At 41.6% G+C, this 26,033-nt stretch overlaps 1 long non-coding RNA gene across 1 annotated transcript; it reads left to right on the forward strand.

Moving 5' to 3' along the window:
* Window positions 1–11,134: 11,134 nt before the first annotated feature.
* On the forward strand, window positions 11,135–22,997 carry LOC308101796. The gene is made up of 4 exons (XR_013934561.1): window positions 11,135–11,252; window positions 17,032–17,082; window positions 20,632–20,717; window positions 22,968–22,997. It is a non-coding gene; the product is annotated as an uncharacterized lncRNA (long non-coding RNA).
* Window positions 22,998–26,033: the final 3,036 nt, after the last annotated feature.

A 26,033-nucleotide genomic window follows, 5' to 3' on the forward strand; every position in this document is an offset into this window, starting at 1 on the left:
GCTACATTTGTGGGAGGGGCCTATTTCTTAAAATCAAAACGCCATGTATCACGAACGCAGGATCCAATCAGCACCAAATTCAAATGGCACGTCGCGCGGCCTCCGACGGTATTCCTCCAAGCGTATTCCTCAAGTCCCGGCGGCGGCGACCTGCGACCGGCGTCGGCGCAACCACACTTTGCAATTTCCCAGAATTGCGACGCGTCTAGTTAGTGTGGTTGCCCTAACAGGGCAACCAGACTATAGTACTTGATGAACTTTATTCTTCTTTCTAGATAAACAATACTTTAGACCGCATCTCCTCCCACAGTTTTTATCCCCCAATGTTGTGCCATATCTCAAAATGACCGTCTTGACCTGGAATCGTGCGCTTATATTTTGCTAAGAGATTGGTTAAATAGTTTAATTGATATTGATTTATTAGTGCATTAAATTTCCCCATCCGCTTTAATGTAAAAGTGAAAAAACTCAAATTCAAGTATTTTTTTCTCAGAAACCGTAAGAGCTAGAGTTACCACATTTGGAGGGGAGGTTCATAATTTAGTCCGAAATTATTAAAAAAATAATTACACTAATCGGCCACATGGTGGCGCTATAACAGTGCCCTTTACGTTTTGGCTTATAACTCTTGAACCGTAGGTCGTAAAATCAAAATGTCTTTTTCCCTGGATTCCTTGGGTCACTACGCATCTCCCCATATAGGCCACGCCCATTTGCGTCTGGATAGATTTTCCGCCATTTTGAATTTTCTTAAAAACACACTTTTTGCTTCTTTTCCTACAAATTTTGTCCAAATCTCACACAAATCGGTACAGGTCATCTATGGACCCATGCGATAAACCTATCCAAACGGCATTTTGATAGTCCTTACCGTTCGTCCGTAATTGGCTTCCAAAGTTAGTGGGAGGAGCCCGTTTTACCAAAAATGCCAAAAATCACGAACGAAACGTCCAATCGATCCCAAATTTGAATCACATGTCGAGGGTGGTTTACTCAACGAATCCCCAAAAGCATTTCCACTTTGACCCATAGGGGGCGCCACAACTGCGCAAAACGTAACCGTTTGATGCAAAAACATGATTCTTGGGGGGATCACTCCTCTCAAATTGAAAAGCAAGTGATCTCAGGAGTGACATGACGATGTCATTGGCCCGCTACATTTGTGGGAGGGGCTTATTTATTTTAGTGGGAGGGGCCTATTTCTTCAAATCAAAACGCCATGTATCACGAACGCAGGATCCAATCAGCACCAAATTCGAATGGCACGTCACGCGGCCTCCGACGGTATTCCTCCAAGCGTATTCCTCAAGTCCGGGCGGCGGCGACCCGCGACCGGCGTCGGCGCAACCACACTTTGCAATTTCCCAGAATTGCGACGCGTCTAGTTAGTGTGGTTGCCCTAACAGGGCAACCAGACTATTGTTCTTGATGAACTTTATTATTATTCTATATAAACAATATTTCAAACTGCTACTCCTCCCACAGTTTTTATCCCCCAATGTTGTGCCATATCTCAAAATGACCGTCTTGACCTGGAATCGTGCGCTTGTATTTTGCTAAGAGATTGGTTAAATAGTTTAATTGATATTGATTTATTAGTGCATTAAATTTCCCCATCCGCTTTAATGTAAAAGTGAAAAAACTCAAATTCAAGTATTTTTTTCTCAAAAACCGTAAGAGCTAGAGTTACCAGATTTGGAGAGGAGGTTCATGATTTAGTCCGAAATTATTGAAAAAATAATTACACTAATCGGCCACATGGTGGCGCTAAAACAGCGCCCTTTACGTTTTGGCCTATAACTCTTGAACCGTAGGTCGTAAAATCAAAATGTCCTTTTCCCTGGATTCCTTGGGTCACTACGCATCTCCCCATATAGGCCACGCCCATTTGCGTCAGGATAGATTTTCCGCCATTTTTAATTTTCTTCAAAACACACTTTTTGCACCTTTTCCAATTTTTTTTTTCCAAATCTCACAAAAATCGTTACACGTGATCTATGGACTCCTGCGATAAACCTATCCAAACGGCATTTTGATAGTCCTTACCGTTCGTCCGTAATTGGCTTTCAAAGTTAGTGGGAGGAGCCCGTTTTACCAAAAATGCCAAAAATCACGAACGAAACGTCCAATCGATCCCAAATTTGAATCACATGTCGAGGGTGGTTTAGTCAACAAATCCCCAAAAGCATTTCCACTTTGATCGATAGGGGGCGCCACAACTGCGCAAAACGTAACCGTTTGATGCAAAAACATGATTTTTGGGGGGCTCAAAATGAAAAGCAGGTGATATCAGGAGTTACATGACGATGTCATTGGCCCGCTACATTTGTGGGAGGGGCCTATTTATTTAGTGGGAGGGGCCTATTTCTTAAAATCAAAACGCCATGTATCACGAACGCAGGATCCAATCGGCACCAAATTCGAATGGCACGTCGCACGGCCTCCGACGGTATTCCTCCAAGCGTATTCCTCAAGTCCCGGCGGCGGCGACCCGCGACCGGCGTCGGCGCAACCACACTTTGCAATTGCCCTGAATTGCGACGCGTCTAGTTAGTGTGGTTGCCCTAACAGGGCAACCAGACTATAGTTCTAGGGATACTTTACACAATCTTCTAGATAAACAATATTTCAAACTGCTACTCCTCCCACAGTTTTTATCCCCCAATGTTGTGCCATATCTCAAAATGACCGTCTGGACCTGGAATCGTGCGCTTGTATTTTGCTAAGAGAATGGTTAAATAGTTTAATTGATATTGATTTATTAGTGCATTAAATTTCCCCATCCGCTTTAATGTAAAAGTGAAAAAACTCAAATTCAAGTATTTTTTTCTCAGAAACCGTAAGAGCTAGAGTTACCAGATTTGGAGGGGAGGTTCATAATTTAGTCCGAAATTATTGAAAAAAATATTACACTAATCGGCCACATGGTGGCGCTATAACAGCCCCCTTTACGTTTTGGCCTATAACTCTTGAACCGTAGGTCGTAAAATCAAAATTTCTTTTTCCCTGGATTCCTTGGGTCACGACGCATCTCCCCATATAGGTCACGCCCATTTGCGTCAGGATAGATTTTCCGCCATTTTGAATTTTCTTCAAAACACACTTTTAGCTCCTCCTCCCATATATTTTGTCCAAATTTAACAAAAATCGGTACACATGATCTCTGGGCCCATGCGATAAACATATCCAAACGGCATTTTGATAGTCCTTACCGTTCGTCCGTAAATGGCTTCCAAAGTTAGTGGGAGGGGCCCGTTTTACCAAAAATGCTACAAATCACTAACGAAACGTCTGGTCAATCCCAAATTTGAATCACATGTCGAGGGTGGTTTACTCAACAAATCCCCAAAAGCATTTCCACTTTGATCCATAGGGGGCGCCACAAATGCTCAAAATGTAACCTTTTGATGCAAAAACCATAAGGTTGGGGGGACCAATCCTCTCAAAATGAAACGCAAGTGATCTCAGGAGTTGCGTTACAATGTAATTGGCGCAGCCTCCGACGGTATTCCTCCCAGCGTATTCCTCGAGTCCCGGCGGCAGCGACCCGCGACTCGCGTCGGCGCAACCACACTCTGCAATTGCCCTGAATTGCGACGCGTCTAGTTAGTGTGGTTGCCCTAACAGGGCAACCAGACTATAGTACTCTATACTCTTTATTTATTTATAGATAAACAATATTTCAAACTGCTACTCCTCCCACAGTTTTTATCCCCCAATGTTGTGCCATATCTCAAAATGACCGTCTTGACCTGGAATCGTGCGCTTGTATTTTGCTAAGAGATTGGTTAAATAGTTTAATTGATATTGATTTATTAGTGCATTAAATTTCCCCATCCGCTTTAATGTAAAAGTGAAAAAACTCAAATTCAAGTATTTTTTTCTCTGAAACCGTAAGAGCTAGAGTTACCAGATTTGGAGGGGAGGTTCATGATTTAGTCCGAAATTATTGAAAAAATAATTACACTAATCGGCCACATGGTGGCGCTATAACAGCGCCCTTTACGTTTTGGCCTATAACTCTTGAACCGTAGGTCGTAAAATCAAAATGTCTTTTTCCCTGGATTCCTTGAGTCATGACGCAACTCCCCATATAGGCCACGCCCATTTGCGTCTGGATAGATTTTTTGATATTGATTTATTAGTGCATTAAATTTCCCCATCCACTTTAATGGGAATTGCAAAAACTCCCATTCAAGTATTTTTTTCTCGGAAACCATAAGGGCTACAGTTACATGACTTGGAGGTGAGGTTAATAGTTTATTGCAAAATTATTTAAAAAAAAATCACACCAGTCGGCCACATGGTGGCGCTATAACAGCCCACTTTACCTTTTGGCCTATAACTCTTGAACCGTAGGTCGTAAAATCAAAATTTCTTTTTCCCTAGATTCCTTGGGTCATGACGCAACTCCCCATGTACGCCACGCCCATTTCCGTCTGGATAGATTTTCCGCCATTTTGAATTTTCTTCAAAACACACTTTTAGCTCCTCCTCCCACATATTTTGTCCAAATTTCACAAAAACCGGTACACATGATCTCTGGACCCATGCGATAAACGTCTCCAAGCTGAATTTTGATAGTCCTTACGGTTCGTCCTTAAATGGCTTCCAAAGTTAGCGGGAGGGGCCCGTTTTACAAAAAAGGCCAAAAATCACAAACGAAACCTCCAGTCAATCCCAAATTTGAATCACATGTCAAGGGTGGTTTACTCAACGGATCCCCAAAAGCATTTCCACTTTGATCCATAGGGGGGCGCCACAAATGCGCAAAATGTAACCTTTTGATGCAAAAACCATAAGGTTGGGGGGACCAATCCTCTCAAAATGAAACGCAAGTGATCTCAGGAGTTGCGTTACAATGTAATTGGCGCAGCCTCCGACGGTATTCCTCCCAGCGTATTCCTCGAGTCCCGGCGGCAGCGACCCGCGACTCGCGTCGGCGCAACCACACTCTGCAATTGCCCTGAATTGCGACGCGTCTAGTTAGTGTGGTTGCCCTAACAGGGCAACCAGACTATAGTACTCTATACTCTTTATTTATTTATAGATAAACAATATTTCAAACTGCTACTCCTCCCACAGTTTTTATCCCCCAATGTTGTGCCATATCTCAAAATGACCGTCTTGACCTGGAATCGTGCGCTTGTATTTTGCTAAGAGATTGGTTAAATAGTTTAATTGATATTGATTTATTAGTGCATTAAATTTCCCCATCCGCTTTAATGTAAAAGTGAAAAAACTCAAATTCAAGTATTTTTTTCTCTGAAACCGTAAGAGCTAGAGTTACCAGATTTGGAGGGGAGGTTCATGATTTAGTCCGAAATTATTGAAAAAATAATTACACTAATCGGCCACATGGTGGCGCTATAACAGCGCCCTTTACGTTTTGGCCTATAACTCTTGAACCGTAGGTCGTAAAATCAAAATGTCTTTTTCCCTGGATTCCTTGAGTCATGACGCAACTCCCCATATAGGCCACGCCCATTTGCGTCTGGATAGATTTTTTGATATTGATTTATTAGTGCATTAAATTTCCCCATCCACTTTAATGGGAATTGCAAAAACTCCCATTCAAGTATTTTTTTCTCGGAAACCATAAGGGCTACAGTTACATGACTTGGAGGTGAGGTTAATAGTTTATTGCAAAATTATTTAAAAAAAAATCACACCAGTCGGCCACATGGTGGCGCTATAACAGCCCACTTTACCTTTTGGCCTATAACTCTTGAACCGTAGGTCGTAAAATCAAAATTTCTTTTTCCCTAGATTCCTTGGGTCATGACGCAACTCCCCATGTACGCCACGCCCATTTCCGTCTGGATAGATTTTCCGCCATTTTGAATTTTCTTCAAAACACACTTTTAGCTCCTCCTCCCACATATTTTGTCCAAATTTCACAAAAACCGGTACACATGATCTCTGGACCCATGCGATAAACGTCTCCAAGCTGAATTTTGATAGTCCTTACGGTTCGTCCTTAAATGGCTTCCAAAGTTAGCGGGAGGGGCCCGTTTTACAAAAAAGGCCAAAAATCACAAACGAAACCTCCAGTCAATCCCAAATTTGAATCACATGTCAAGGGTGGTTTACTCAACGGATCCCCAAAAGCATTTCCACTTTGATCCATAGGGGGGCGCCACAAATGCGCAAAATGTAACCGTTTAATGCAAAAACATTATTTCGGGGTGGATCGATCCTCTCAAAATGAAACGCAAGTGATCTCATGAGAGACATGACAATGTAATTGGCGCAGCCTACGACGGTATTCCTCCCGGCGTATTCCTCGCGTCCCGGCGGCCGCAGCCCACGACCGGCGTCGGCGCAACCACACTTTGCAATTGCCCTGAATTGCGACGCGTCTAGTATTAACATTGTTCTTGAACAATGTTAATAAACAATATTTCAAACTGCATCTCCTCCCACAGTTTTTATTCCCCAATTTCGTGCCATATGTCAAAATGACCGTCTTGACCGGGAATCGTGCGCTTGTATTTTGCTAAGAGATTGGTTAAACAGTTTAATTGATATTGATTTATTAGTGCATTAAATTTCCCCATCCGCTTTAATGGAAAAGTGGAAAAACTCAAATTCAAGTATTTTTTTCTCAGAAACCGTAAGAGCTAGAGTTACCAGATTTAGAGGGGAGGTTCATAATTTAGTCCGAAATTATTAAAAAAATTATCACACCATTCGGCCTCATGGTGGCGCTATAACAGCCCCCTTTACGTTTTAGCCTATAAATCTTGAACCGTAGGTCGTAAAATAAAAATTTCTTTTCACCTGGATTCCTTGGGTCACGACGCATCTCCCCATATAGGCCACGCCCATTTGCGTAAGGATAGATTTTCCGCCATTTTGGATTTTCTTCAAAACACACTTTTTGCACCTTTTCCTACAGATTTTTCCCAAATCTCACAAAAATCGGTACACATGATCTCTGGACCCATGCGATAATCTGGACCGAAACAGAATTTTGATAGTCCATACCGTTCGTCCGTAAATGGCTTCCAAAGTTAGCGGGAGGGGCCCGTTTTACAAAAAAGCCCACAAATCACGAACAAAACGTCCAGTCAATCCCAAATTTGAATCACATGTCAAGTGTGGTTTACTCAACAAATCCCCAAAAGAATTTCCACTTTGATCCATAGGGGGCGCACACAAATGCTCAAAATGTAACCGTTTGATGCAAAAACCTTATGTTGGGGGATCAATCGGTTCCAATCAGCACCAAATTCGAATGGCACGTCGCGCGGCCGCCGACGGTATTCCTCCAAGCGTATTCCTCAAGTCCCGGCGGCGGCGACCTGCGACCGGCGTCGGCGCAACCACACTTTGCAATTTCCCAGAATTGCGACCCGTCTAGTTAGTGTGGTTGCCCTAACAGGGCAACCAGACTATAGTTCTTGATGAACTTTATTAATCTTCCGGATAAACAATACTTCAAACTGCTATTTCTCCCACAGTTCTTATCTCCCAATGTTGTGCCATATCTCAAAATGACCGTCTTGACCTGGAATCGTGCGCTTGTATTTTGCTAAGAGATTGGTTAAATAGTTTAATTGATATTGATTTATTAGTGCATTACATTTCCCCATCCGCTTTAATGTAAAAGTGAAAAAACTCAAATTCAAGTATTTTTTTCTCAGAAACCGTAAGAGCTAGAGTTACCACATTTGGAGGGGAGGTTCATAATTTAGTCCAAAATTATTTTTAAAAAAATCACACCAATCGGCCACATGGTGGCGCTATAACAGCCCCCTTTACGTTTTGGCCTATAACTCTTGAACCGTAGGTCGTAAAATCAAAATTTCTTTTCACCTGGATTCCTTGGGTCACGACGCATCTCCCCATATAGGCCACGCCCATTTGCGTCTGGATAGATTTTTTGATATTGATTTATTAGTGCATTAAATTTCCCCATCCACTTTAATGGGAATTGCAAAAACTCCCATTCAAGTATTTTTTTCTCGGAAACCATAAGGGCTAGAGTTACATGACTTGGAGGGGAGGTTAATAGTTTATTGCAAAATTATTTTAAAAAAAATCACACCAGTCGGCCACATGGTGGCGCTATAACAGCCCACTTTACCTTTTGGCCTATAACTCTTGAACCGTAGGTCGTAAAATCAAAATTTCTTTTCACCTGGATTCCTTGGGTCACGACGCATCTCCCAATATAGGCCACGCCCATTTGCGTCAGGATAGATTTTCCGCCATTTTGAATTTTCTTCAAAACACACTTTTTGCACCTTTTCCTACAGATTTTTCCCAAATCTCACAAAAATCGGTACACATGATCTCTGGACCCATGCGATAATCTGGACCGAAACAGAATTTTGATAGTCCATACCGTTCGTCCGTAAATGCCTTCCAAAGTTAGCGGGAGGGGCCCGTTTTACAAAAAAGCCCACAAATCACGAACGAAACGTCCAATCGATCCCAAATTTAAATCACATGTCGAGGGTGGCTTACTCAACAAATCACCAAAAGCATTTCCACTTTGATCCATGCGCCACAACTGCGCAAAACGTAACCGTTTGATGCAAAAACATGATTTTTGGGGGATCACTCCTCTCAAAATGAAAAGCAGGTGATCTCAGGAGTTACAGGACGATGTCATTGGCCCGCTACATTTGTGGGAGGGGCCTATTTATTTAGTGGGAGGGGCCTATTTCTTAAAATCAAAACGCCATGTATCACGAACGCAGGATCCAATCATCACCAAATTCGAATGGCACGTCGCGCGGCCTCCGACAGTATTCCTCCAAGCGTATTCCTCAAGTCCCGGCGGCGGCGACCCGCGACCGGCGTCGGCGCAACCACACTTTGCAATTTCCCAGAATTGCGACGCGTCTAGTTAGTGTGGTTGCCCTAACAGGGCAACCAGACTATAGTACTTGATGAATTTATTCTCATTCCGGATAAACAATACTTCGGGCTGCTACTCCTCCCACAGTTTTTATCCCCCAATGTTGTGCCATATCTCAAAATGACCGTCTTGACCTGGAATCGTGCGCTTGTATTTTGCTAAGAGATTGGTTAAATAGTTTAATTGATATTGATTTATTAGTGCATTAAATTTCCCCATCCACTTTAATGAAAAAGTGAAAAAACTCAAATTCAAGTATTTTTTTCTCTGAAACCGTAAGAGCTAGAGTTACCAGATTTGGAGGGGAGGTTCATAATTTAGTCCGAAATTATTAAAAAAATAATTACACTAATTGGCCACATGGTGGCACTATAACAGCCCCCTTTACGTTTTGGCCTATAACTCTTGAACCGTAGGTCGTAAAATCAAAATTTATTTCCCCCTGGATTCCTTGGGTCATGACGCAACTCCCCATATAGGCCACGCCCATTTGCGTCATGATAGATTTTCCGCCATTTTGAATTTTCTTCAAAACACACTTTTTGCTCCTTTTCCTACAAATTTTGTCCAAATCTCACACAAATCGGTAGAGGTCATCTATGGACCCATGCGATAAATATATCCAAACGGCATCTTGATAGTCTTTACCGTTCGTCCGTAATTGGCTTCCAAAGTTATTGGGAGGGGTCCGTTTTACCAAAAATGCCAAAAATCACAAACGAAACCTCCAGTCAATCCCAAATTTGAATCACATGTCAAGGGTGGTTTACTCAACGGATCCCTAAAAGCATTTCCACTTTGATCCATAGGGGGCGCCACAAATGCACAAAATGTAACCGTTTGATGCAAAAACATGTTTTTTCAACCCACGGACAAAAGACCCCACCAAAACTCACCTTCTCTGTCTCGCGCGTGAGCTCACTTTCTCTCTGTCCCCCTCTGTCCCCCTCTCTCTCTGGAAAGCAATTGAATGGACTTGCTTGTGTGTGTCTTTTTTTCTTTTTGGCGGTTTGCGGCGTGGGCTGAGTTGATGATTTATATTCATTTTTAGCGGGCGGGTTGGGCTCCCGTGCAGGTCCGTGCATCACTACTGTGTATCAATTTGTGTAATGTTTGGATCAAATCTGTAGGAGTACTGTCATAAAAAATGGTTTTGCAAAAAGCGGCCTCCTCGTGGCGCTATAATGCATGCCGGACGGAGGGGGGCGAAGGACACACACAAGGACGGACAGACAAACGAACGGACAAGGTGCAAAACATAGTCTCGGCCATGCCTTTTGGCCTGGCGGAGACAACAACAAAGCATCATAATGTGTAAAGTACAAAAAACACAAATCCTAATTCAGGTGCCCACTCCTCCAGGTGCCCAGTTGTCCAGATGCCCACATGTCCCAAGTGCCCAGTTCCCATTTGTCCAGGTGCCCACATGTCCCTACTGCCCAGATGGTTTTGGTGCCCAGTTGTCCCTAGTGCCCAGTTGACCAGGTGCCCACATTTCCCTAGGTTTTGGTGCCCAGTTATCCCTAGTGCCCGATGCGTTGTGAGCTTGTAGATCTGCTATTTTCTAAAGATTTGTATACATTGTATGCATTTGAAAACTTGAAATGGGACATTCTGCATAATTAGTACTTTTACTTCTGGTACTTTAAGTATATTTTCTGGGAGAAATTAGGAATGTAACTGGCTTCTGTGTTTTTTGTATTATTATTATTATTATTATTATTATTATTATTATTGCTGTTATATATTTCGCTAACTTCTTCTTTTTAACTTTTAAATTAATAAAATGACGTTTGCATTTAAAACAAATGTATCTATTTTTGGTTAATACTTCAATGTCTTTTTGTTTGTTCTATGAAAGCAGCATCATTTTACATGCATTTCAGAGCCAACGGCTGCATCCGCTTTAGAAAGGATACGGAAATGGTTTACCTAAGTGTGTGTGTGTGTGTGTGTGTGTGTGTGTGTGTGTGTGTGTGTGTGTGTGTGTGTGTGTGTGTGTGTGTGTGTGTGTGTGTGTGTGTGTGTGTGTGTGTGTGTGTGTGTGTGTGTGTGTGTGTGTGTGTGTGTGTGTGTGTGTGTGTGTGTGTGTGGGGGGGTTCCTCCGAGTTGGAAACACTGGTGACGCGAGGTTCGTGGGGGGGCTTGCCCGGACTTGTTCTGACCCTTTTGCCTGAGCAGACCAATCACAGCTCTTGCTGATTTTGTCCCTCCCCTTAGACTCACAGCATTCACACGCTTCCTTCTCACAAATCAAAATCCTGCGATAGCCTCGGTCATTTACTATTGGAAACGGATCTACTTGATTTAGCTTCATATTATATCATCGATCTACTTTGTTTTCTTCGGAAGACTTTCATTTCGTCGTCTTTTGTCTGAGGTGAGTAATACTTTATATCGCTTTCATAACTCTTATTGTAGCCTTGGATCACACGACGGTCATGGATGAACTGCAACCTGGTGTTTGCACTTTCTCCCTTTTTGGACCCTCTAATCCACTTCAACGTTCAGATTTCAAACAAAGTTTTTACCCCATGGCCACGGATGTTATAATTATGTATGGTTCCTCAGAAGTAGCCGTATCTTCCGTATTGTTCAATAAAAAAACATTTTAATCCGATCGGTGGCCATTTTCTCATAGTTAGCACACTCTATCAGAGTGCAGTACACCTACCAACCGATGGGGTCGCGTAGTTGAAAGCATATGGAGGACATGCTGAGAAAATGGCCACCGATCGGATTAAAATGCTTTTTATTTAACAATACTGAAGATACGGGTACTTCTTGAAGGCCCGAACGGAATTGTTACATCCGTGGCCATGAGGTAAGCACTTTATGAGTCATTCCACGAAACCGGTACGATTTGCGGTCCCTCTGACCTTTTTGAGTGTATTGTATCCATCGGGTCACCAAAATCAAATTTTAAAAGCTTTTTAGAATCAATTGAAATGTTACCTTGAATACTGTGTAAACAATTTACATACATTTTATCTTTATATCATAAATTATCTTGCTTTTTTCAGTAGACACCACCTATTTTGTCCATTTTTTCATGTCCCCCATGGCCTTCGATGAAAGTGGACTTGAGATATGACTATTAAAAATGTAAAAAAAATTATACATTTTGCCATTGACATACAATTGTATCCGTGCTTTATTGCTGGTCATGTTTAGTTTTTTAATAAATAGATGATTAATCATTAAAATTGCATTATATAGATCCGTCCCCCAGTCGCACTCAACCCCGTCACACAAGTCATTCCACCCTCCATAAAAATAATGAACTGGTCCTTTAGTGACATCACCAACAGGAAGTGACATTCTACAAGTCTTCTGAACAACATGCTGCAGAGAAAGGTAACTTCCCACCTTCTTTTACAATGTTTTATAGTCATTTAAACTTGCATAGTGTGGTCGTAAAGCTTAACAGCTCAACTCCGTTACATGTAATAAATATAGATAACAATTGTTTTGGACAATTATCTTTGTTATTTCAACAATATATTGGATTTCTTACTATCATGCATGCCATGTGGTCTCCTCTTAATCAACACAGGTAGAGTAGTGGCCATCTTGAGTAAAAAATCACAACCCCGTTACACTCAACCCCGTTATTAATTTCATCATAACAGGGTTGAGAGATTGTGACGGGGTTGTGTTTTTAACACTTTAGTTGTGAAGTTGAATATTATTTAAATGAATTATTATATTACATTAACATTCTTATACTACATGCATATTATATACTTCATAATGTCTATGCTAAAGCTGGGTTTGCTGTTTTTTTTTTTTTACAGTCATACAGTAATAGCTTATCAGAATCACATCATTGGAAAAGTTTTCTATTCTATAAAAGTTTCTGCCTATAGAGTAGCTCTGGAAGTATATTTGATTTAATTATATCAATGTAATTATCTACAGACATCTATGAGTCCAAGATGGCACCAACAACAGCGGCAGAAAGGCAGAGGCAGTACCGTGCCCGCCTAAATGCTGATCCTGCAAGGAGAGAGCAATACCTGCAGAGAGAACGACAAAGATGGAAAAACAATGTAGAGGCTAAGGGAAAAAAAGCAATCAATGACAGCGGTACCAGCGTTTATCCTGGAGATGAAAAAGGTGGTGAAAAACTAGCCAGACCAGTCGCCTTTGCGAGTAGAACCCTCTCTCATTCCCAACTGAACTACCCCGCACATCGGCTTGAATTTCTGGCCTTGAAATGGGCAGTATGTGACAAGTTCAGCCATTGGTTGAAAGGCAGACACTTCACCACATGGACTGACAATAACCCCTTGACATACATTCTGACCAATCCCAGACTTGATGTGTGTGAACAGCGGTGGGTGGCGAAGCTCACTGCATACGACTTTGACTTGAAGTACATCCCCGGCCCAAAGAACATCGTAGCCGACGCCTTGAGCCGTGAGCCGTTTGTCCAGTCGTGTGTCAGTCATCGCCTTGTGACCGAGCCTTATACCTCGCTGTTGGACCAGGTCAACGGCGTGAACGACAGAACCGTACAAGAGGTGTTCAGAGTGTCCAACAACTGTCAGGCTGTTGTGGATGAAGGCGGTGAGACATCGAACATGCCAGTGCAAGAGGCAGTTCCAGACACAAGATGCTCAGTCGCATCAGAGCCATCCTCAATGCTCAGTCCACTGGGGGTCTGAGTCACGCGATGGGAACAGATGCTGACTTCAATCAACTGCAGAAGGAAGAACAGTCCACTGCACTCCCGCAGAGCCAGCTTGTCAGTCAACAAGAGAATGACAACAGAATAAGCAGGGCCATGTACTTTGTACAGAGGCACAAGAGACCTACCAAGCTTGAGAGAGCTGTTGAGTCACGTAGCGTGATCAAGCTGCTGAAGCATTGGAGTAGACTCACCATACAGAATGGCATACTGTACAAGACAAAGAAAGATCCCCACATGAACAAGAAGATCTTCCACTTCATAGTGCCAAACTCCACGGCGGGTCACCAAGGCCAGCACCGTACCTTGTCTCTGGTGAGGCAACGGTTCTTCTGGAGTGGCATGGAACGTGATGTTGTGTACTATGTTAAGTCCTGTCAGCGCTGCATAGTAGGGAAGACACCTGAGCCACACAGCCGTGCACCACTCAAGAACATAGTCACCTCTGAGCCTATGGAATTAGTCTGCATAGACTTTTGGACTGCTGAGCAAGGGAGCAAGTCTGTGGATGTGGTCTGTGGATGCGTGACTGATCATTTCTCCAAGATGGCACACGCCTTCCCATGCAAGAATCAGACTGCCAAGCAAGTCGCTCGTCGTCTCTGGAATGACTTCTTTCTCATTTATGGTTTTCCCCGTCGTCTGCATTCGAATCAGGGAGCCAACTTTATGAGCAAGCTGATTAAGGAGCTTCTAGAGATGGCCGGGGTGCAGAAATCCCATACGACTCCGTATCACCCCATGGGAAATGGTGTCACAGAGCGATTTAACAGAACGCTGGGAGATATGATCAGGTCCCTTCCCCCTCTATCCAAAGCAAAGTGGCTGCAAATGCTGCAGTTGCTCACCTTCTGCTATAACTGCATGGAGCATGAGACAACAGGGTTTGCACCGTTTTACCTTGTGTTCAAGAGAATCCCTCATCTTCCCGTCAACGTCATGTTTCAGCATGCTCTCACCAATGACGCTGTTGTCAGCCACTCAGACTTTGTGTCCCACCTGAAGAAAGATCTACATGAGGCTGGCTGCTCAGATTGCGCAGAGGAACAGTCTCAAAGAACAGACTCGCAATGCTAAGCTGTACAATCGCAAAGTCAAGGGCTCACCCCTCGTCGTTGGAGACAGAGTGTTGATCGCCAACAGAGGTGTGCCAGGGAAACGCAAAGTTACAGACAAGTGGGAGTCGACTCCTTATGAGGTCATGTCAGTCAAGCCTGAGATCAATGTCTACAGAGTCAAGGATTGCCTGACAGGCAGAGAGAGAGAGTCGTCCACAAGAATCTACTACTCTCTGTTAGCTTCTTGCCCTGTGAGGGTGAAGTGGACAGTGGATCTGCACACTCAGAATGTGATGCTGCTGCACATGGAAGTGATCTGTGCCCTGAAGTGCCTCACGTGATGGAAGACAGTGATGTCCGTACAGTCAACTGGCTGATGCAGGCAGGTGATGATTAGATGAAGTTCATTCAGAAGAGGATGACGACTCACTTGACCAAGGGTCTGATGTTGCCCTGTCTGACTCTCTCACAGTCTGACTTTCTCCAGCCCCTGAACAGGATGTTGTCCATTCTGCTGTTGACAGTGCGGAAGGCCCACCACAGTGCTCTGAAGACATGGTCCCCCCGGACTTTGACTGCCCGGACACAGACTTGGCCCCTCCCGAACCTGTCCATCCAGACATGTCCCCTCCTGTCAATATCCCCATGGACATAGCCCCTCCTGACAGTAACCCTCCAGACAAGAGTCTGGATTAAGGGGATCATTAGATCATTAGCAAACTGCTAGTAGAACTGCTATATTACATATCATTAAGACCCTGGATTAAGAGTGTTAATACAATTCAGTTAAATTAAAATGGATGTCTATTGTTCTTCTTAAATGGTTGCATAATGAAATACAATGTTTATAGAAAATATTACATTGAATTTGAGATTAAAAACAACTATTTATGTTAAGCTGTATTTGTCTCTTCAACCCCGTTTACAACCTTCAACCCTGTTATCCTAGTCTCAACCCTGTCACACCTATATTTTCTGTGATTATTTCTTTCATATTTTATGAAAATGTATGTAATGTTTGTTGAACTCTGTCAGAAATGTTCAGAGCAATCATAACAATACCTTGTTTAGTTAAAAGTCAAATGCTAAAGTAGATTTATGATAAAAAAGCATCAAAGAATTTAAAAAAATGGCACATTTAAGGCTTTAGTATAACAAAAGTGGGAGAATTGATATACTTTTCATATTTCCAATTATTGAATTAGTGTGAGGGACATTTTATGAATAGGAAAATGTTTGTTTCATTACAAATACAGTTCATAATCATATTCAAACGGCTTCCAGAGTGTCCATAACGGGGTTGAGAAAATATAGTACCGTATCATATAATAATGACCAATAATAATATGGATTTAATGCCTGAGATGGGAAAATATTTTTTTCTGCAAGTTAAATATGTCCTTAATGTTGTGGGGTATTCAGAAACGTGAAACATTTGGGTCATTAAAAAAAAAAAAAAAAGTGCAAATCGTACCGGTTTCGTGGAATGACTCATATATTTGAAATTTGAACGTGTATGTACATGTACGGGCCTTAAATGAATTAAGTGCAATCGCCAGTTTGTTGGTGACTTTGTTTTCATACAATCATGTCACCATCGACCGAGCCTCGATCTCCAGGCTTTTATTGTTTAGTTTTGCCATCGACCTGTCCAATTCATTATATAACGCAGAATGCAGCTTTTAATCAACATTGCATTTGTTATATCTTGTCTGCTAAAATTGAGCTTGTAGATCTGCTAAAACTAACTTTAAGCAGCGACACTTGATCTGAAACTAGGTTAAAAACAACAAGGATTCGTCAGCTAGGCTAACCGATGCTAACGGCTATAAATGTATGCTTACAACTTCCGCATGGCAGTGACGTCACACACAGCTCCTTGGAGCTTTGTTTGTGTCTGTCTCGACACAGACAGTTGGCAGGCATAGATAGATAAATATTCTGTTTGTACTTCTATCCACTATTGTACTTGTATTGTACTTAATCTCAGAGGCAAATATTGAACTTTTGATCCACTACAATTATTTGAAAACTACTTTAGTTAGTTGATTTTGATTATTATTTAAAAAACATTGGCTACATTAACCACTTAAGCCCTACTCAAACTTTTCTATTTGAAAATGGCAGATCTACAAGCTCACAATGCTATACATTGTGAGCTTGTAGATCTGCTATTTAACAATTATCTCTAAAATTGGCAGACTCTGTAGCCATGTGATAACAAGGCATTATACATATTTGAAAATAGGAGATCTACAAGCTCACTGTAAACTTGTAGCCTTTTTTAAATAGCTTATCTACAAGCTCACTTGTAGATCACTTGTGAGCTTGTAGATCTGCTATTGTCTATTGATATGCATGTACTTTCATAACTCTGTGTCTAAAATATTGTATTTCTTTTTTTACAGCTCTGGCTGTGGACCCAGGTGACAGACACACCATCCCAGACCTACTGCAAGGTGTGTAACATCCTGATCCTATTTTCGTAACTATCTAATGTTGGCTTATTGACATTGTCTTGGGGTTGAATACTAGGTTATGGGGGTCTGTGGTCTAGTGCATAGGGTAAAAATGGAAGCTCTTTGACATTACAATAGTTTGAGAACCACTGGCATCCAGGTGACAAGTGCGTGTTGCTTCTAGTTTCTATAGAGTTGTCAGCTGACTGAAAGGTGATTAGAGGTGTTGTTAGGGGTTGAATAAATTGTGTGTGTGTGTGGTCACACATGGTCACACCACTTAACCTTTATTTAAAATAGCAGATCTACAAGCTGATTTTTTGAGCTTGTAGATCTGCTATTGTCCCTATATTGACATGCTCAGACTGTGTGTCTAATCTATCTGTGTACATTTGCGGTGTGAGTTTGTAATGTTTGGAAAATAGCAGATCTACAAGCTCACTGTAAGCTTGTTGCTTCATTTTAAATGGCTGATCTACATAGCTCACTTGTAGATCAGCTTGTAGATCTGCTATTGTCTATTGATATGCATGTACAGGTGACAAGTATGTGTTGCTTCAAGTTTCTATAGAGTTGTCAGCTGACTGAAAGGTGATAATAGGGGGGTGATTAGAGGTGTGGTTAGGGGTTGAATAAATGACCCATTGTCGATGCCCTTTAGCAGGCCCTGTGTCTCATCTGTGTCTGTCTTATCCATATGTGGCCAATTTTTCAGCACACTGACTTGTCTGGTTCAATTTTCAAGATCTATTGTGTGTGTGTGTGTGTGTGGTCACACCACTTAACCTTTATTTAAAATAGCAGATCTACAAGCTGATTTTCTGAGCTTGTAGATCTGCTATTGTCCCTATATTGACATGCTCATGCCTTGTGCTCAGACTATGTCTGTCTAATCTATCTGTGTACATTTGCGGTGTGAGTACTGTACAGTGTTGCATTGCTGATTTGGTATGTTGGCAGTGATAGACAAATATTGTACTTGTAATCCACTACAATGTTTTGAAGACGTTATTTACTTTGTAGATTTAGATTGTTGTTTAAAAACATAGGCTACACTAACCACTTCAGCCCTATTTAAACTTTGGCTATTTGAAAATAGCAGATCTACTCTAGCTCACAATGCGACGCGTTGAGCTTGTAGATCTGCTATTTTCCAATTATATCTCAAATTGGCAGACATCTGTAGCCATGTGATAACATGGCATTATACATATTCGAAAATAGCAGATCTACAAGCTTGCTGTGAGTTTGTAATGTTTGAAAAATAGCAGATCTACAAGCTCACTGTAAGCTTGTTGCTTCATTTTAAATGGCTGATCTACATAGCTCACTTGTAGATCAAGAGTTGTCAGCTGACTGAAAGGTGATTAGAGGTGTTGTTAGGGGTTGAATAAATTGTGTGTGTGTGTGTGTGCTCACACATGGTCACACCACTTAACCTTTATTTAAAATAGCAGATCTACAAGCTGATTTTTTGAGCTTGTAGATCTGCTATTGTCCCTATATTGACATGCTCATGCCTTGTGCTCAGACTGTGTCTGTCTAATCTATCTGTGTACATTTGCGGTGTGAGTACTGTACAGTGTTGCATTGCTTATTTGGTATGTTGGCATTGATAGACAAATATTGTACTTGTAATCCACTACAATGTTTTGAAAACTTTAGTTACTTTGTAGATTTAGATTGTTGTTTAAAAAACATAGGCTACACTAACCACTTCAGCCCTATTTAAACTTTGGCTATTTGAAAATAGCAGATCTACTAGCTCACAATGCGACGCGTTGAGCTTGTAGATCTGCTATTTTCCAATTATATCTCAAATTGGCAGACATCTGTAGCCATGTGATAACATGGCATTATACATATTCGAAAATAGCAGATCTACAAGCTTGCTGTGAGTTTGTAATGTTTGAAAAATAGCAGATCTACAAGCTCACTGTAAGCTTGTTGCTTCATTTTAAATGGCTGATCTACATAGCTCACTTGTAGATCACTTCTGAGCTTGTAGATCTGCTATTGTCTATTATGCATGTACAGGTGACAAGTATGTGTTGCTTCAAGTTCCTATAGAGTTGTCAGCTGACTGAAAGGTGATAATAGGGGGGTGATTAGAGGTGTGGTTAGGGGTTGAATAAATGACCCATTGTTGATGCCATTTAACAGGCCCTGCGTCTCATCTGTGTCTGTCTTATCCATATGTGGCAAATTTTTCAGCACACTGACGTGTGTGTGTGTGTGTGTGTGTGTGTGTGTGTGGTCACACCACTTAACCTTTATTTAAAATAGCAGATCTTCAAGCTGATTTTCTGAGCTTGTAGATCTGCTATTGTCCCTATATTGACATGCTCATGCCTTGTGCTCAGGCTGTGTCTGTCTAATCTATCTGTGTACATTTGCGGTGTGAGTACTGAACAGTGTTGCATTGCTTATTTGGTATGTTGGCATTGATAGACAAATATTGTACTTGTAATCCACTACAATGTTTTGAAAACTTGAGTTACTTTGTAGATTTAGATTGTTGTTTAAAAAACATAGGTTACACTAACCACTTCAGCCCTATTTAAACTTTGACTATTTGAAAATAGCAGATCTACTAGCTCACAATGCGACGCGTTGAGCTTGTAGATCTGCTATTTTACAATTATATCTCAAATTGGCAGACATCTGTAGCCATGTGATAACATGGCATTATACATATTCAAAAATAGCAGATCTACAAGCTTGCTGTGAGTTTGTAATGTTTGGAAAATAGCAGATCTACCAGCTCACTGTAAGCTTGTTGCTTCATTTTAAATGGCTGATCTACATAGCTCACTTGTAGATCACTTCTGAGCTTGTAGATCTGCTATTGTCTATTATGCATGTACAGGTGACAAGTATGTGTTGCTTCAAGTTCCTATAGAGTTGTCAGCTGACTGAAAGGTGATAATAGGGGGGTGATTAGAGGTGTGGTTAGGGGTTGAATAAATGACCCATTGTTGATGCCATTTAACAGGCCCTGCGTCTCATCTGTGTCTGTCTTATCCATATGTGGCAAATTTTTCAGCACACTGACTTGTCTGGTTCAATTTTCAAGATCTATCTATCTGTTGGCAGTGATAGACAAATATTGTACTTGTAATCCACTACAATGTTTTGAAAACTTGAGTTACTTTGTAGATTTAGATTGTTGTTTAAAAAACATAGGCTACACTAACCCCTTCAGCCCTATTTAAACTTTGGCTATTTGAAAATGGCAGATCTACTAGCTCACAATGCGACGCGTTGTGAGCTTGAGCTTGTACATTTGAAAATAGCTGATCTACAATCTCACAATGCGACGTGTTGTGAGCTTCTAAATCTGCTATTTTACAATTATCTCCCAAATTGGCAGACATCTGTAGCCATGTGATAACAAGGCATTATACATATTTGAAAATAGCAGATCTACAAGCTCACTGTAAACTTGTTGCCTTATTTTAAATAGCCAATATACAAATTCGCTTGTCACTACATGCATTTACTTTTATATTTTTTTCTAAATACTGTATTTTTGATTGAAAATTTCAGCTGTGGCGTGGCTGTACACCGGACCTGATATCTTGGCCAACACAGCAGTGGACTGAGGGGACTATCCCAGACTGCACTACTGCAAGGTTTGTTTAACGTAACATGACACATGTGTAAATCAAAGCGTTTTAGATCTAACTATCTAATGTTGGCATATGGAAATTGTCTTGGGGTCAATCCATTGTCAGTTATTAAGGAGACATTGCCAATATATATACTCTATTTAGTTTAACTCTTTGACTGCCATATCAATAGTGTGCCAGTGCTGTCAGCAAAAACGGTGATTTTACTGTACCTTTGAAAAATCATGGAATAATCTCTGTGACCGCCGTCCTCACAGAGATCGGCGCATTACATGCATGGGGTTATCAAGATTCCAAGAGGGGTCCCCAAATTATTTTGTTGGTCCCCAGATGATTAGCTTAATTGAAACACATTTTCTTTATTTTTAAAATGCCAACTCCTATTATTTTTGCTTATTTTGCACTCTTTATTGTCTCCGTCAGGCCGGAAGGCATGGCTGAGACTGTTTTTACTGTGTTCTTTTTGTGTGTCATTCAGTCTGTGGACAGTCAATCTCTGGTACCGTTGGCTTGATGGCAGTGAAACTGTGCACACACGCTGTCTGGATGCCAGAGCAGAATTCTGTCCCAAATTGGTCACATGGGCTAGTAATTGCTTTTTTGCAAAACACACTTTTGACCGTGCTCCTACACATGTTGTCCAAACATGACGCTAATCGGTACACAGTATCTCTATTGTCATTAAACGAAACTGGTCTTTTAGATTTGTCATATTCCATCCTGATTGGCTAAGATTGGCTTCCAAAGTTTGCAGGAATGCTCCGTTTTGAACAAAATGCCTCAAATCATGAACACGGCGTACAATTTCTGTGACATTTTGCACGCACATTCCCACTAGGCAGAGGAAGAAATGCCACTTGAAAAATGTCACGTCAGCCTCATGGTGGCACTAAAGCAGGTCGATTCATGTTTTTACCTATAACTGCACCGATCTGTGTAAAACTTTGTATGCACACAGCCTAGTGGCCAAGAAAAAGCCTTTGCCCTGCATTTTTCACATCTGCCTTTTATAGCTAAGATTGACATCTAAAGTGTGCAAGAGTGGCCTATTTTGAACAAAATACCGCAAATCATTGTAGCACCGTCTGATTGCGGTGAAACTTTGCACGCACATTCACACTTCTTTGAGATACAAGTGCCACCCTTTTAACATTGCCCTATTATAGCTCCATCAGGAGGCCGATTTTTGCGAAACAATTGTTTTCAAATTAGTCCCACAAATGTTGTCCAAACATCACGCAAATCGGTACACATTATCTTCATAGTCAAGTGATCAAAAACAAATCTGTCCAGTTTTTCATATTCATCCTGATTGACGTATTCCAAACATTGCTGGCCCACAATAACGACCTAACCTGGTAGAGACCTCTTGGAGCACTTTCTCTAATTACATTCTGTTTCCACACATTTTTAAAAGGTAATAGGATCCAATTTAGTCAAAGCTGTCAGCCATTCTTAATCAAATAATTCAAATGGAATAAAACAAAATGGTTACTTCATTACTCTACAGATAAATAGTAACATTAGTGTTTGCAACAGTAAACTTATGAATTAATGCATTATTTTCCCACACTGCTATACCTATTATAAACTATGCAGATGATATGCGTACTTCAATTCTATGGTGTACTCATCATATACATAATCTTTGGTAGACATATATGCTTATGTAATACTTTCTGTCTTTAGTTCTACTTTTCCAAATGTTTTGGTTAATATTGTATAAAATCTTGAATAGTTAAAGTTCAACAAGGGAATGTCAGCTATGTCTGTCATAGCCATAATTGCATGAATGGTAGATGTATATAAATAAAATAAGCACCATACATACAAATGCAGCTGTTAGATTGCTAACACACCAATAATGCACATTATGGAAAGATGAAAGAACTCAACGCAGTCAGAGAAATGACTTCATATATACCGATACTTGATCATAGACAAAGATTTTCATTAAAAAATTGCCCTTTAAACAGCCATAACTACAGTTCCGAGCATGCTTAACGCCCCAAACTTGGTAGGTGCTATAGCAGTGTAAAACACTTTAAATGACCATGCTTCAGTGACCAACGCTCTTAGCAGCGCAACATAGGACTAGGTTTGAAGGCTGCGCAGCGGCCTGAAAATCTACTGTCATAAAATGGCACACACGGTTTTTACACAAGAATATAACGGTAGAAAAAAATAATCTAACAAGTAATTATATTGTAAAACTATAGCGCTAGTCTGAAATTGTTCTTTTTTTTATTCTAGTGTTCATCAGATCGAAACAGCTGTTCTGGTTGACTTTTTAACGGTAAGTAAGTTGATTCTTGATGCCTAGAGTGATTTGTGACTAATGCTACACTAGTATTGAAGGTTGAAGGTTGTTTTTTGTTAAAGAGTGTACATTTTCATAAAAGTTCAGATCTAAAACTTGGTGACATCATGCCTCGTCGTGGAAAGAAATCTATTGCTAAAAAGAAATGCTGGGATGCTAAGTTGGCCCATACAGATTCACCAAACAGTTGCACAGAGGTCGATGAAGGGACACAAAAGACATTTAGTCCAGCCATGGAGACTGTGGTAGAAACAGCTCAGCAACATGCACAGTCTGATGTTGAAGAACAAGACAACATTGTCGAGGCCATGGACCTTTCCAACAATGACCCTGTACAACAAGCATGCACCGTACCACCCTCTGTCAAATCTGTGCAGGCATCCAAAAGCCAAAATCATCATAAGTTTTCCCAAATGTCAAAGAATCGGCAGTGTACATGCATGGGTCTGACATTTTTGGCACACCAACATGAAGGTCTTGACTTGAAGATGGATGATCTTGACAAGATACTGGACAAGGGAGACAGTCTGTATAAAAGAACAATAGAACAACTAAAAAGACAAAAGCTGTTTAAGTCATGCCAGCTGACAATGGAGGAAGTACCTCTCAAGGTGGAAACGGAACACAATACGTACTCCGTGAAAAAATCTAGCGTGGACATGGGATATATGAGAGCTGAGGGAGAGCCCTACCGACGGCATTGGTGGCTGAAGCTTCAGGAAAGACTTAAGTGTCTGTCTGAGAATGTCAAATATGCACTCCTAACAGTATCACCACACACCATTGCCGTTTTTAGAGACAGGTCTGGAAGATATGGACTGTTTGACTCTCATCAGAGAAGTGCTGATGGCCTACCTTTGCCTGGAGGAAAAGCTGTAATGATGACCTTCACTCAGTTGGATGATCTGTTCGCTAAGATTGACCAGCTAATTGACTTCTCACATTCATCGAACAAGATTGACCAAATGCAGTTTGACTTCATGCCAGTGACATTTGAACAGACAAATGCTCGGTCACCCCATCTGTCAACAGTGCAAGTTCATCCTGACAACCTGCATCACAAAGAGCCTGTCGATCAAACTAGCCAGGATGAAACAAACACTGGACCTCCAATCACCAAGCATTCTCTGCAGGCAGGCCATTCACCATCAACACAAGTGATGTCAGACACTACAAATGAAAGAGCCAACAAAATGAGTCAACAACGGAAACGGAAAATAATGAGGAGACAACTGCAATCTGATACCAAGGAAAAACCAAGGACTCCAAGGAAGGAATACATGAACAAATACATTGCCATGAGATGTATAACGGATACAAAATTCAAGGAACGGCAAAAACAATTCAAGAAGGCATATGACAACAGGAGATTTAGTGAAGATGAAGAATTCAGAGCGAAGAAGTCGGCTTATGGCAAAAGGAGGTTGGTTAGAGAGAAGAACTCGGCTTATAATAAAAGGAGGTACAATAAAGATGAGGTGTTAAGAGGGAAAAAGAAGGCTTATGTGAACAAGAGGTTCAGAGTAGATCAGGAGTTCAGGGAACGCATGAAGTCCTACATGGCCCGCAGATGCAAAACGGACCCATTCTTCAAGATGCGCCGTGACATCCGACGTTCAATGAGAATAAGAAATTATTACAAGGACTTATGTGATGTCCTGCGCAAACGGGGCATTGCTGTAAAAGCGAGTAAAGATTTAGATACTGCGAGGATAGATTTAGCTCCCGCAACCCAACAGAATGAGCTACTACAAGGCGCTATAGCGAGTTTCCAGAAAGTCATAAAACATGGACCAACTTTTGTGTGCACAACGTGCCATCGGACTCTTTTCTCTGATCAAGTGTATGTTTGTCATCGGTCAAATTACAAGATCAAACCCGCCGTGGTTGCTGCCTGCTTAACAGGCAAATACCTTCATTCGTGTGATGATCAATGTGGAGGGCCGGAAGATTGCACTGTACCCGTAGAAAGGCGAAAAGAGTGGATTTGTCAATGCTGTCACAATAGTGTAGTAGCAGGAAGAATGCCACGCTTGGCTGTCGCAAACAACCTGGAACTTGCACCCATTCCTCCAGAGCTCCGCCAACTCAATGTGCTGGAAAGACAAATATCGGCAATAGACATACCATTTGCCAAGATTCTCACACTTCCTAAAGGCAAACAGAGTGCTATATATGGTGCTGTGGTGTGCGTGCCAGCAGACGTGGAAACCACAGTAAACACCCTACCCAGAAGGCTCGACTCATCCCGTTTGTACAGGGTGAAACTGAAGAGACGTCTGCGGTACAAAGGCCATCATTTGTTTCACACTGTCAATATGACCAATGTCTTACTGGGCTTGAGGAAACTCATCGAGACACACCCCGACTACAAAAACATCACAATCCGAGATGATGAGAGCATCAACGATGAAAATGTGGAGGGCCAGCTTGAAGACCTACCCACTGTTGAACTTGAAGACCTACCCACTGTTGAACAGACAGGCACAGACGAAGTCATGGACAGTTGTGACGACGCCGAAATGATGGAAGTAGCCGATGCGACTGAAACTCTCGACCCATCCCAGCAGTGGGTGGATCAACATCCACCCACTGCCCAAGATGAGCAAGATGCGCTGAGACCTGGACATGGCCTGGACAGTTGCTTGGAACCGGATGACATTGGACAAGAGACAATGACATACGGAGATGGCATATTCTGCATCGCCCCAGCTGAAGGAAACAAGCCTGTCAGCTATAGCACAGCCCCTAACCTCGAAGCAAGGGCCTTCCCTACATTGTTTCCAACTGGAGAGAACACGTTGGATCGTAAGAGAAAGCTCAAACTGACACCAAGCAGGTACTTCAACGCAAGGCTTTTCAATGTTGATGATCGTTTTGCGAGAGACCAAAGCTATCTCTTTTTTGCCCAGTTTGTTACAGAGACCCACTTGGCAAAAAACACCATCTCAATTCAATTGAGGAAGGGCAAACCCTTTAGCAAGGATGGTCGCAGGATC

This window comes from Gymnoscopelus braueri, assembly GCF_963280865.1.
Source record: "Gymnoscopelus braueri genome assembly, chromosome: 15".
Lineage (NCBI taxonomy): Eukaryota > Metazoa > Chordata > Actinopteri > Myctophiformes > Myctophidae > Gymnoscopelus > Gymnoscopelus braueri.